Below are 13,137 nucleotides of genomic sequence, written 5' to 3' on the forward strand. Positions count from 1 at the left end.
TGCGCACGCCCGTGCACAAGCATGTCTGCAGGTTGCCAGTATTTGTATATCTGTTGGTATACTCCACTATACCCACAGGTGTATTTTTCCCCTCAGTATCTAGATATTATAGAGATCACTCATTGGCATTGCTCTGCTGCTCTAACACTGAGAGAATCCCTTTGCCGTGTACACTGACATCTATCTTCCCAATCTTTCTAGTTATTGAGGACCTCTAGTTTTTCTCCTACTGATGCTCAGAAAGGTTGTTTGTTGTTGTTTTCTTATTTGTGTGTGTGCCAGTCCTGGGGCTTGAACACATGGTCTGAATGCTATCCTTCAGTTTTTTCACTTAAGACTGGCGCTCTACCACTTGAGCTGCAGTCCACTTCCAGCTTTTTGGTGGTTCATTGGAGATAAGAATCATGCAGACTTTCCTTCCCAGGCTGGCCTCAAACCCCACTCCTCAGCTCTCAGCTTCCTGAGAAGCTAGGATTCCAGGCGTGAGCCACAGGCATCCAGCTGTGTTGTTCCATCCTACACTGTTGCTAGGAAGATTGCAGGAAGCGGGTTTGCACAGCCCTCTACCAGCCCCCGCAGATGAAGTAAGTGCTTCTAGGTAAACAGAGAGACATGGAATTGCTAGTAGTGAGGAAAGTACATTTGGAATTTCAATAGCTAAGGCAACCCTGTCCCACCAGAGCCCCCTCATACACATGTGCAAACCCACTGACAACCAGTGTGGGTGCCTGCCCGTAATTTCTAGCCCAACTCCTCTCCAGGCCTCTACGTCAGCTCGGCAACTCAAGAACCTGGAGTCCCAGTGTCCTCCTCTTCCTCCTCCTTGCCTGGAAACTCTTCCTCAACACTCAGTAAAATCCACCTGGTTGATCCTGAGCCTCAGTCGGTGACCCCCTCCCCCCACCCCACTCTTCTGGCTGCATTGTCCACAGGTAATTTTCCCAGAAGAAGAGAGCCAGAACATGAACACAGTCTGCAGTGACCAGAAAGGATTTACACTACCCAGTGTGCCTCCCAGTCTCAGGGAAGGGTGGAGTTGTTGCAGGACTTCTCAAGGGCTATAGTGAAGGAAAAACCACATTTCTCAGGCTATGGTAGCAAGATTGGGCTGCAAGTAGGCTCCAGTTGGGGCCTATCACCACTGTCTATAGGAAGGCAACTCACTTCCTCTGATCCTCATCCCAGCCACAATGGGGGATTAGGCAAACCTCTGCCTTCCTGGGAACCCAGCCTGGGTGTGAGTCCATCCAGGTCTCTTGTGCTCTGCGAGGAAATGACATGTTCAGTGGGGCATGGTTCTGGGAGTATGGGAAGAGCTGGGCCAAATCAAGGGATTCCTGCCTGAGTCACAGATTACCAGGACAGTGGGTATTATGGAGCCAGACTCCTTTGGGGAGCAGGACAAAGGGATACAGAGCCAACTATTCAAGAGGAGTTTGTCAGACTACCAGGGGAGAATGCAACAAGGGTTTGGGGGAGCAAAAGAAGGGATTCAAAATGAGGAAGAAGGAGAGCTAACATCTTGTTCAGCTCCGAGGATTCAAATCAGACCCTGCCAAGGTGATATCAGTGCAATGATAAGCAGAGCTGGAAAAGGAGACGAGAGTCAGCAGCAGGCGTGGTGACTGTGCAATTACTCTCCTATCCACCTGGGCATTGATAAGCTCCATTTCCTCTGAGCATGGTCAGGGCTTTGCCCCTCCTGGCCTCACCATAGCCTGACAGAGACAGATGAGACATGTGGTCCCCCAAATTCTGCCACCTGGACCCCTGGTGTCGGGAACAGCCCCAGCTCTGCTCCCTCATTATCTCCACCAGAGCATCCAAGGGCCAAAAATAAAAGCGTGCCCAGTCCTTGTCTGTACCTGGGTGTCATTATGACGACTCTTACTTGAAATTATTTGTTTTTCTCTATTGATCTTGACTCCACACTGGAAAAAAATGTATTCTTTGTACAGCATTCCCAAGGGCTTAATTTGTCCGTGTTGGAAACCTCTTTTTTTTTTTAATAGGATTCTGCCCCATTGTTTATTCTGAACATTGAGTTCCAAGAGTCTGGATTCAGCTCTTTTAATAGAAACTCATTACCGGGTCCCCGTGCATCAGAAAGCTGATCCTGGTGTGGTGACGAGAAGGCAAATTAGGAGGCTGCCAAGGGCCCCCTGTCCGATCAGAAAGCCCCCTCCCTCCCAGGAGGCCATGCTGTCATCCAGCGCCTGTCGCCTTCCTCCTGTGCTGAGACCTAGGGAGGTGACAGCCATCCAGCTGGGCCAACCCACAGGCTCCTCCATCCCTGACCACTTGTCTCTGGGAAAGCTCTTCCGGCCTGGAGCCAAGCTGCTCCTCCCAAAGCAGGGCTTCTCAAAGTGACATGCAGTGGAACTGGGCACCAGAATCCCATGAGCTGCGGGTGTGCCACCCCCACACCTGGGCTAGGAAGACCCCTGCTGTAGGATATCCACAATATCAAGGGGTTGCACTGAAGGGAACCTAGCCCTGTCCCCCTAGGACTAGCTCTGCCTCCATCCCACACCCACTTCTGCAGATGCTGTCTGGCCCCTCTAACCCTGCCCCACCACCTTGAGGAGCAGCCCAGGGGTACTGGGACGCCCTGAGATTGGACTCAGGCATGTTACCCCTGGGTGTTGTGGTGGGGCCCTGTGCAGGGCAGGCAGCCCAGTAGATAGATGGCAGCTACCAGCCAGGGAAGCATTCCCATCACAGAACCGCATGGGACCCAGCCAGCAAAGCAGAGCTCACATGATTGTTGAATGGCTCAGTAGTTTACACAGACAGCCTACCCTAGAAAAAAATTAATTCAATCAAATGTACAGGACTGAGACCATGGAGGTCATGGGGTTGGCCCTGCTTCTTGACTGACGAAGCCAAGAACTGAGGATAGAACCTTGGAAGTCTGAAACCTACTGGAAGTGTAGTGACCAAAAAAGCTTAGCTTTTAGGGTCACCCAGAACCAGGCTTAAGATGTAGTAGCCAGCTGGGTGGCATGAGCACATTACTAACCCTCTCTGGGCCTCACTTTTGTATTCCTTTCTGCTTCAAGGGACTTTCAGAGTTCTTTCTAAGTCTTCCAAAGGAGCCTACCAATCCTGTGTGGATGGGTCAAGAGCCAGGCCTACCTATGACTTACTCCTAGTCACAGGAGGAGTGAAACAGATTTGCCTGACATTTATTGAGATCCTACTATATGCCAGGCACTGTGTTGATCCCTGGTTGGACAGCAACACAGGTTGAGTCCTTTGCCTTCATAGTGAATGACAGACATTAGGACAGAAAGATGACTGTCATTTGTTTACTAGCAGTGCTGGCTGGTCTCATTTGGCACCAGGCAGTGTGCCAAGAACAGGAGGGAATGCTCATGTAACCCCTGGAGGAATCAGAGTGGGCTTCTCAGAGGGAATGACCACTCCCCTGGGGTCTAGAGGTGAAGCTGAAGGAGAAGAGACAACAGGAGGCTTTCCTGGTCTGAGCTCTGCAGTTCAGGGCCCTTTCTGTTCAGCTCTGTTCAGGGCTGCAGCTCTGTCCAGAAGCAAATGAAGATGACTGATTAGGCAGTTGCCCTACATGGAATGCAGGTCAGTTTGGTGATTGTTGACAATGGGAAGGCGGGAAGATGGGCAGTGGTAGCGCTGGGCCTGGCTGTCATTCATAGGGCACAGAGCACTACTCTGAGTCATCTCACCCAGGCCCCCAGGAAGCCATTGTGGGGATTCATTCACCATCCTCACCTAACAGACAAGGCTCAGGGAGGTTAGGAACTTTTCACCTAGTGGGGTCATGGAGCTCACATGGGGTAGATTCAGGACCCAAGCCTGAGCAATATGACAGCTTTTGCTGTAGACTGCCGCACCCTGTCTGCGTCCCCATCCCCCTAGCCCACTCTCAGCCCACCTTGCTTTTAGAGAGCTCAGCCACACTGGGACAGCAGCTAGTAGAGAGTGGACTACAACAACGTGAAGGCACACAAGTCAGGTGCAGACAGGCTCAAGGGCTGGGGATCTATGGCCTCTGCCTGTCACCACTCTCTGTGAGTCACCACGACCCCATTTCCTAGATGAGAAGCTTGGGCCCAGGCAGTAAGTTTCCAGATCTGTTCCTCAGAGAGCTGCTTGCCCCAGATGCCTTGGGACGAAGAGAGGCCCTGGCCCCCCTCCAGTCATTCCAGGTCCCCCTGGCTTCCTATGAGCACCTGTCAGAAGGCAGCTTCTGTAGCCATATCAGTGCAGGAGCAAGACCACCAAGGGCTCTCTCTTCCTTAGGATCCCTCGTGCCCAAGTTGGTCAAGGTTATAGAATGCATCCTACACTGTGAGTTAGATTAGGAAAGTTCAGACAGGGCTGCAGGGCTGCACCTAGAAGAGATCCTGGATGTAGGGGGGTGCCCAGGATAACTGTCACCCCAAGTTTCTACCAGACCAGGCAGGAGCTCAGAAAGAGGGAGGCACAGGCTACACCAGCATTTGAACTCAAGCTCCTTGGCTCCTTGGTTCCTTGGCTTGAAGATTCTAAAAAAAAAGTCTTGTCTTGAAGTTTGAAAAAAAGTACTAGGTAGAATCTCAGATATGCAGAGACAATGACAAAGGAAGACAATAGAAGTCCAATCATCAACCAAGGCAGAGCAGCAGGACACAGTCCTTAGAACAACTAACCAAGAGCATCTGAAGGTCAGAGTCTAGGATCTGCTGCTGAAGGAGGAAGAATTAGCAAACTATTGTACTATCTGCAATGTTAGCCATATTCCAAGCCATACTGCAGTAGCTATATTGCTAGTGTTCACTGAGGACCGTGTTAGTCAGGAGAGTCTCAGCCTGCTGCAGTAATGTATAGCTCCTAAACTTCAGTAGCTTGAAACAACAAAGATGTGTTTCTTGCTCACACACCATCCATTGCAGATTCTGCCTCTCGAGAGCAAGGATTCTCCTTGCAGAGTGACCCGGTCAGTCCTCTGCCATCCACAGCTATATCATCTGCAACATACCTTCATGGGGGCTGCAGCAGGAGAGAGACAGGACGATGCATGGGCCTTTCAGTCTCTGCCTTAGTCAGGGCTCTCTAGAGAAACAGAACCATTTGGATATATATAGCTATATAAAAGGAGATTTATTATGGGAATTGACTCATGCAATTATGGAGGCTCAGAATATGCTCTTCAATATCTGCTGTCTGAAAGCTGAAAAGCCAGGGAAGCCAGGGATACAATTCAGTATGAGAGCAAAAGCCTAGGACCCAGGAGCCCAATGTCTAAGAGCACAAGATAGATGGCCCAGCAAAGGAAGAGAGATTTGTTACTCCTCTGCCTTTTGTTCAGCCTAGTCCGTGGAGGACATAGTGCCTGCCCATACTGGTGGGGGTGGGTATCTTGCAGACACAACCTCACAGGCCCCCAGTAGTGATGTTTTTCCAGCTTCTGAGCATCCTTCAGACCCATCAACTTGATTGATAGAACAAACATTCTTTCCCTACCTCATAAGTGACATCTGTCACTTCTCAGATTTCACCAGTCTGAACCTGGTATTTGGTCCACCCCAACCTCAAGGAAGGGGTAAGGTGGATACTCATATCTCCTGCATGGCAGGAAGGGAGAAAACTAGCCATGGCTGACATGAGTAATCTTTACCATCAGCACTGAACTGCTGGATACTGATTCTATGCTTTAAGTAGTAGGTTATTCTTTACAACAATCTATGCTACAAATAAGGGAAGTGATACAGAAAGACAATGCATGGAAAGAACTTACCCAAAGTCACACTCAGATATCTGGGCCCTTGTCCCTCATTCTATCACTTCCCAGATTCACAGGCCCACAGTATCCCAGCAATGGGGTCCTAGCATCCTTTGTCAGCCCAAACTGGCAAGGTCATCTTGCCTTGAGGTGGATGGGGAGAAAAACTTTGCTTCCCAGAGACCTGGACACATATCAGACCTTTGTGATAAGCAGTCCACAGACTGAAATATTCTCCATGAGGAAGAGACCAAGGTACCACAGACAGACAGGCCTGCTTGTGAGAATTCTTTGTTTTGTTTATTTATTTTGTTGTTGTTTCTTTGATTGTCTGTTTTGTGCTGGTCCTGGGGCTTAAACTCAGGCCTGGGATACTATCTCTTAGCTTTTTCATTCAAGGCTTGCACTCTAGTACTTGAACAATCCCTCTACTTCCAGATTTTTGCTGGTTCATTGGAGATAAGTGTTTTACAGACTTTCTACCCAGGCTATCTTTGAAATACAATCCTCAGATTTCTTCCTGAGCATCTAAGATTACAGGTGTGAGTCACTAGCACCAGCTAGCAAGACTTCCAGTACTGTGAAGTAGGAAGGAGAGGATTTCCCAGAGCCAGGCAGGCTGTCTGGAAACATTTCAGCTACAAATTGCAAGTGCAAGGGTTAGAAAGAAATGCAGCGGGGTCTGAGATGTCCAATTCAGGGCAGGAAAAATAATAAGTAGCCATTGACTATCATATCCAGATTCATTGACTCCAAAGGTCATATATTGATGGACAAAAAGCCAAGGTCAATATTTGATTTTGAGGAGCAATAAATCTTGATATCAGTGGAAAGAAGGTCTCCATGCAGGTGCTGCTAGGTGAGGAAGGAAATGTTTTCACAATGGCATGAGTAACTGTGTCTCTTCCATGACCAGCCAAAGATTCACTATGCAAAATGGGGAGGAGAGGTTCTGAATATGTCTAGTAGTTTCTTGGAGACTCTGGGTGGATGTGTGTTTTGAAAGAAGTCCACAAAAGGAAAAGCATGTTCTATCCTTAGAGAATTGACTGCCAGAATGTGCCATGTCTGCCCCTGTTTACACAAATGGAGAGGAAGTTCCTGTCCTGTATCCTTCCTGCTCCCCTAGCCTGCTAGAATTTAACTTCCTTCCCTCTCTCAAGTTCAAATATGGATGGAACGTCCCTCTTATCTGTCTTCCACCTCCTTCCTCATCTATCCCTCTCTGTCTTATACTTTATCTCTCTGAGAAAGGCACACTGCCAAACTGGAGCCCAGACAGACCATATCAGCCTCACTGAAGGGCTGTTGAGTCGTTGGGTCTTCCCAGACAGAGCTGCCAGCTCTGTCCCATCTCACCACCCCAATACAGAGAGCCACATGGACAGAATGTATCTGCTGTGGTCACTTCCAGGAGCCATGTGCTCCCTGCACCTGAGGTGCTTACGAATCCTGAGATGCCCGTCTTTGGTGAAACTCTGTCACAATGTGTGACTCCCTGTTCCACCTATCCCACCCCATCTCCACCCAGAAGCCCCACCCCTTGGACAGTTTCTGGCTGCAGGCCCCCTGAGCTTCCTGTGGCTGAATTCTTCTAGGGCTGGGGTTGGCCCTACTTAGCACAATTGCCTGACCATGGGAAATGCTCACCTTGTTTGCAAATGAGTCGTTAGACAATGGAAAGAACAAGCAGACCAGATAAGGGACTTAGAGCTGAGTCGGGGCCAGTAGTGCCTGCAAGAACTCCAGGGTCAAACCCCTGCAGAGAGAGAGAGAGAGGGAGAGAGAGAGAAGGAGAGGAGGCACTTACACACAGGAGTGGGACACTGCAAAGCGTGGGCCTCCCTGGTCCTCATCCTCTCTGGCTGCTGCCCTGACGGTATTAATCAAGGCCCGAGCCTGTGGAAATATCAGTCCACTGTGTTCTATTCAAGTTCCCTGGAACTAAATTATGTTGTCAGGATTGGACAGGGCAGGAATGGAAAAGACCAGGCTGGATGACATGGGGCTGTTAAAAGGAGATGAATGAGCCCAGTGGTTTCCATTCAATTTTTCAAGGTTTCCCAAGGCAAGGCTGACAAATACCACCTTATAATTCCCCAGCACCCTGCACATTCTCTCCACAATCTCATTTTTTTTATTTCTGCCCATCAGATTAGAAGGACAAGGAATTCTTCTTTCTGTCTCATGAATTAGAAAATGGAGAAACTGGAATGGAAGAGCACTTTAACCAAGGTCAAGGTCAGTCCAAGGTTAGGCCATAAATCATGACATCATCAGAAGGACAAACTGAGCTCACACTCACTGTGCAATGGTCTCTCCACGCCCCCAGAGGATCAGCTTTCTCTGCAGATGACAATCTCTGCCTCTCAGGTGCGACAGCTGAGCATCAAGAGCATGATGTGTCTGAAAGCACTTGGTACTACAATGCTACTGTTCATTCATTCATTTATTCAATTGATGCTGATGGAGGACACCCCATGTGACAAGACATGCCAACTTGTGTGTGTGTGTGTGTGTGTGTGTGTGTGTGTGTGTGTGTGTGTGTGTGTGTGTGTGCCAGGACTGCAGCTTGAACTCAGTCTGGGCATTGCTCCTTAGCTTTTTCACTCAAGACTGGTCCTCTATCACACCTCAATTTCTGGCTTGTGGGTAGTTATTTGGAGATAGGAGTCTCATGAACTTTCCTACCTTGGATGTCTTCAAACCATGATCCCTAGATCTCAGCCTCCTGAGGAGCTAAGATTATAGGCATGTGCAGCGGGTGCCCAGCAATACATACTAGCTTCTTATTGAAACCCTTCAATAAAGGCACAGAAAGGGGTTGAGTATGAGAAACCTATGATCAACTTGAGTAGAGGGCCAAAGGTTCTCTGACTGGATTCGTCAGTGACAGGCCAGCACCTAGTATAGTCCTTTAAGGGCCTAAGTTCTAAGTAAGAACTTTCTGATTCTGAATGCATAGAACACGAAGCCTTCCCTCTAGGTAAGAGGATCATCTTTGCAAGCATGGAAGCTCTGGCCCAGCTTCGGCTCTGCAGTGTGCCTAAGCACAGCCTCCCACACAAGCCAGTGGTGAGAGCTCCTGGGTTGTAAACAAAGGACTAATTAAATTAGCATAAATGATTTCATGTAAATTAAAGAGCCACATTATGGCTGTTTATTGGTAGCAGCATCAAATCTCGCCATTGCACGTGCTTGTTTAAAATTAATGTGCATAAATGCTCCAAATACCGTATTATTAATAATGATAATAATGTTGATGAGGATGATAATAATAAACATATCCTCATAACAATGGCTCCTGCTGGATCTGAAATCTCAGCAGGGAGGCAGGGAAAAAAATGTCACAAGACCTGCTCGGTCTCCCCAGCCCTCCCACGTGGTACCATTTTGATGTCTTCACTGGATCCACCTAACCGATGGCCTCTTCCAGCCCTGTCCATCTGTTGATGGCCTCATCCGAGGGCACTTCCGCTATAAATCAGTCTGAGCAACCTGAACTTCTTATTTTCCCTTTCTGAGATGACTTCTCCCCATCCTTCCTTTCTGTCATTTCCTCAGACTCATCTCAGATATGTGAAGCAGATAGCAGCTATATTTATGATTCCCGCTTCATGGGGGGAGGGGAGGCTAATGGAGATCAAAGAGTTTGAGCTACTCAACCTCATATAGCTAGGAGATCACAGAGCCAGGACTAAAGTTCTTCCGACTCAGTATCAGTGAGGAGTTTGGCTTGTAGTAGATAATCACGGAACATTTGCTAGGGTTGAAGGACAGAAGGAAGATGGGAGTAAAGGAGTGAATGAAGGAAGTTTGCAAAAATTCCTCAATATAACGAATCTCTTCCCTCTTCATTACCATCTCTCCAAGAATCAATCCATCAAGGAACCCGTGACTGTTTCTGGAGGAACTGACCACACACTAACCAGCACCCACTGAGCCTTGGCCTAAACAAGCCCTTCTTTGTACCTCAAGGAAAGATGGCCTCACATTAGCTCCAGCCCACAGACCAGACCATCTCTGTGAGAATTTGAGAATGATGCCAAATCTCTCCACGTGAGTAGGCATAGGGACCCACACAGCGCACATGGTAGCCCTGAGTTCATTAAAAAAAAAAAAAACCCACCTTAGAAGGCACCTAAGTGCTGATGGCTCATATCTGTAACCCTAGCTGCTCAAGAGGTTAAAATTTGAGGATCATAGTTCAAAGTCAGCCAGGATAGAAAAGTCTGTGACTCTCTTATCTCCGATCAACCAGTCAAATGCAAGAAGTAGAGGTATGGCTCAAATGGTAGAGCTCCAGCCTTCATTAAGAACATGAGACGGGGCTGGGGATATAGCCTAGTGGCAAGAGTGCCTGCCTCGGATACACGAGGCCCTAGGTTCGATTCCCCAGCACCACATATACAGAAAACGGCCAGAAGCGGCGCTGTGGCTCAAGTGGCAGAGTGCTAGCCTTGAGCGGGAAGAAGCCAGGGACAGTGCTCAGGCCCTGAGTCCAAGGCCCAGGACTGGCAAAAAAAAAAAGAACATGAGACCCTGAGTTCAAGCCTCAATACAAATTTGAGCACACTACACATGTAATACACACACACACACACACACACACACACACACACACACACAGAGAGAGAGAGAGAGAGAGAGAGAGAGAGAGAGAGAAGCACTTTAGAAGGTCAAGTGGCTAAGAACCATCACTGCTCCCAGGGTTCCAGTCATTCTTCTTCCTTGTGAGGGCACTAGGCAGAGGCTGCCCACCTAGAGTGTGTGTATGTGTGTGTGTGTGTGAGAGAGAGAGAGAGAGAGAGCACATGTACATATGCTCAAAGGAATGTGGGTGCTCCACTAGACAGACCTCAGGAGTATGGAGCAAATACTGGCTTGAATTCTACACCCACCAGTACCAAGAGGAGAATCATATGGGCTCATAGACTTGGATAGAAAAATAGCATTCTTTAATCATAGACAGAGGCAACAAACCACAGAGGTACCCATAATACTTAAGATTCACGTCACCTGTAGAACTCACAGTCATTTTCCTATTTTTTTAACACTGCTCCAGACAGCCCAAAATACAAATTACAGCAGAAGCCAGAAAGCATTTTCTGTACATGTCCACACAGTAAATATTTTAGGCATCAGCTCCCTGTTGTAACTGCTGAGCCCTTAGTCCTACCTCAAAGCAGCCATGGATAAAACAGAAATGAATGAACATGGCTGTGTCCCAATAAAACTTTATTTATATATGCAGATGGCAATTTAAGTCATAGTTTACTGTTCCCAGATTAGTGATTCATTACTTTAAAAATACCATAACTAGTAGCATCTTGTTTTTTAGTGACTTAACATAGACGAGCATGTCTTACTATGTCAGACTTTTTCATATCTTAAAAATTAGATTCCAGCAGAATCATTTGCCTCTGTGACTCAATGTCACTCAATGCACTGAAAGGCATTATTCTGAGACAAGTCTTCTCAGAGAGTCCTTGATCCCTGAAGTTGAAGGACTCCTGTCATCTCATTCATATCAGCTTCCTTTCCTCACTGTGAAATGATAAGGTGATCATGTCAGAGACTCTGTGCAAGAAGCCAATGGCATTAAATATAGAAGTTCTTGGTGAGCTAGAAAGAAGCATGGATATTTAAAGTATTAACTCCCTTCATGGCACACATTGAAATCCTTTGAATCTAGTAGTTCCTTCCTTCCTTCCTTTTTTCCTTCCTTCCTTCCTATTTTCCTTCCTTCCTTCCTTCCTTCCTTCCTTCCTTCCTTCTTTCTTCATTCCTTCCTTCCTTCCTCCCCCCACCCCAGGTACTAGAGTTTGAACTCACTTGCTAGGTAAGTGCTCTACCACTTGAGCCACACTTTCAGTCCTTTTGGCTTTGGTTGTTACTCAGATAGGATCATGTGCTTTTCCCTCTGACCAACCTCAGACCATAATCCATTTACCTGTGCTGTCCTAATAGCTGTAATAATGGACAAGTATTACAATGCTGTATTTGTTGAGATGTAGGGGGCTTCTTGCTATCATTTTTGCACTGGCTGGCTTCAAACCACAATCCTCCTGTTTTCATTTCCCAAATACTTAGCAAGTTCTAAATAAATGTTTCTTACAGTCAAGATGATTAAGCTAAGAGTCTGGCAACCCTCCAGAAGGAAGGTTTCTTGAGAAATACGTAAGAAAAGGAAAGAAGATGGAATAAGGAGAGAGAAAGAGGTAAAGGAAAAGGAAGAAGGAGTAGAGAATAGTAGAAGAAGGGAGGAGGGAGAGGGATGGAGAATGAAGAAGGAGAGGAAGAGGAGAGACCAGAGGATCCTAGGGGAGGAGGGTAATTCCCCCATTGTCTATGCAGAGTCTTTAAGATCACATCTATTTAGAACTTGGGGGGTATGGGAAAGAGGAAGGGGGAGAGGTAGCCAAGCAGAGCAGAGACTTCCTGCTGACACCACAGCTTTGAAGAGCACAACTTGCAGTTTGTGAAAGCACATGAACCTTGAAATAGAAATATAGACCTCTTAATTCATCTTGCCATTATTTGATAAATATAAGGTAGTGGATGCAGAATATGTTGCCTTTAATTACACAGGGTGTGGGGGTCAGAGGCCTGTGGGTAAGAGGCTGGGGTGATGCCACCCCATCCTCATCCTGGGGCAGAGGCTGAAGCCATGGGTTCACAGAGAACCATTCGAGGTGCAGGTGGGGGGTGTCGAGAGGGTTCGGAGAGAGATGGTGGGGCCAGGACTGCCATCATCAAAGGGCTCAGAGCCTAGGTGATGGAAGCACTCAAAAATGCTACAGTGAGTGGGCTGGGGATATGGCCTAGTGGCAAGAGTGCTTGCCTCCCATACATGAGGCCCTGGGTTCAATTCCCCAGCACCACATATACAGAAAATTGCCAGAGGGGGCGCTGTGGCTCAAGTGGCAGAGTGCTAGCCTTGAGCAAAAAGAGTCCAAGCCCCAGGACTGGCCAAAAAAAAATGCTACAGTGGCATCAGTACTGACCTGCAACTCAGAGCTAGCTTCCGGCCACTGTCTGAACTGGATAGGGGTCTCCGAGCTTTGCTTTCTAATCATTAATTCCTGGTACCTACTGGTCATTTCCAGCCCCATCCTCATGAACAGACACCCTATGCTGGGATGGTGTGGAAAAAACTCTGCCTTGAGGCATTGAGTGTAAACCTCCCCTCTGCCGACCCTCTGCTCTCCACTCCTGGCAATACTATCACCAGCAATACTATCACCAGCACTAAGTGGACCTAGTTCAGAGTCCTGGTGTCCTGTCATTCAATTTATTTAACGCTCCTATCCTGTCTTCTTGGCTGCTCCCCATAGCCTAGTTTACTCACTGTGATTATGATTGGTTGAATTCAAAGTTGTTTTGGATAACAAGAG

The sequence above is a fragment of the Perognathus longimembris genome, chromosome 2 (genome assembly GCF_023159225.1).
Source record: "Perognathus longimembris pacificus isolate PPM17 chromosome 2, ASM2315922v1, whole genome shotgun sequence".
NCBI classification, from domain to species: domain Eukaryota; kingdom Metazoa; phylum Chordata; class Mammalia; order Rodentia; family Heteromyidae; genus Perognathus; species Perognathus longimembris.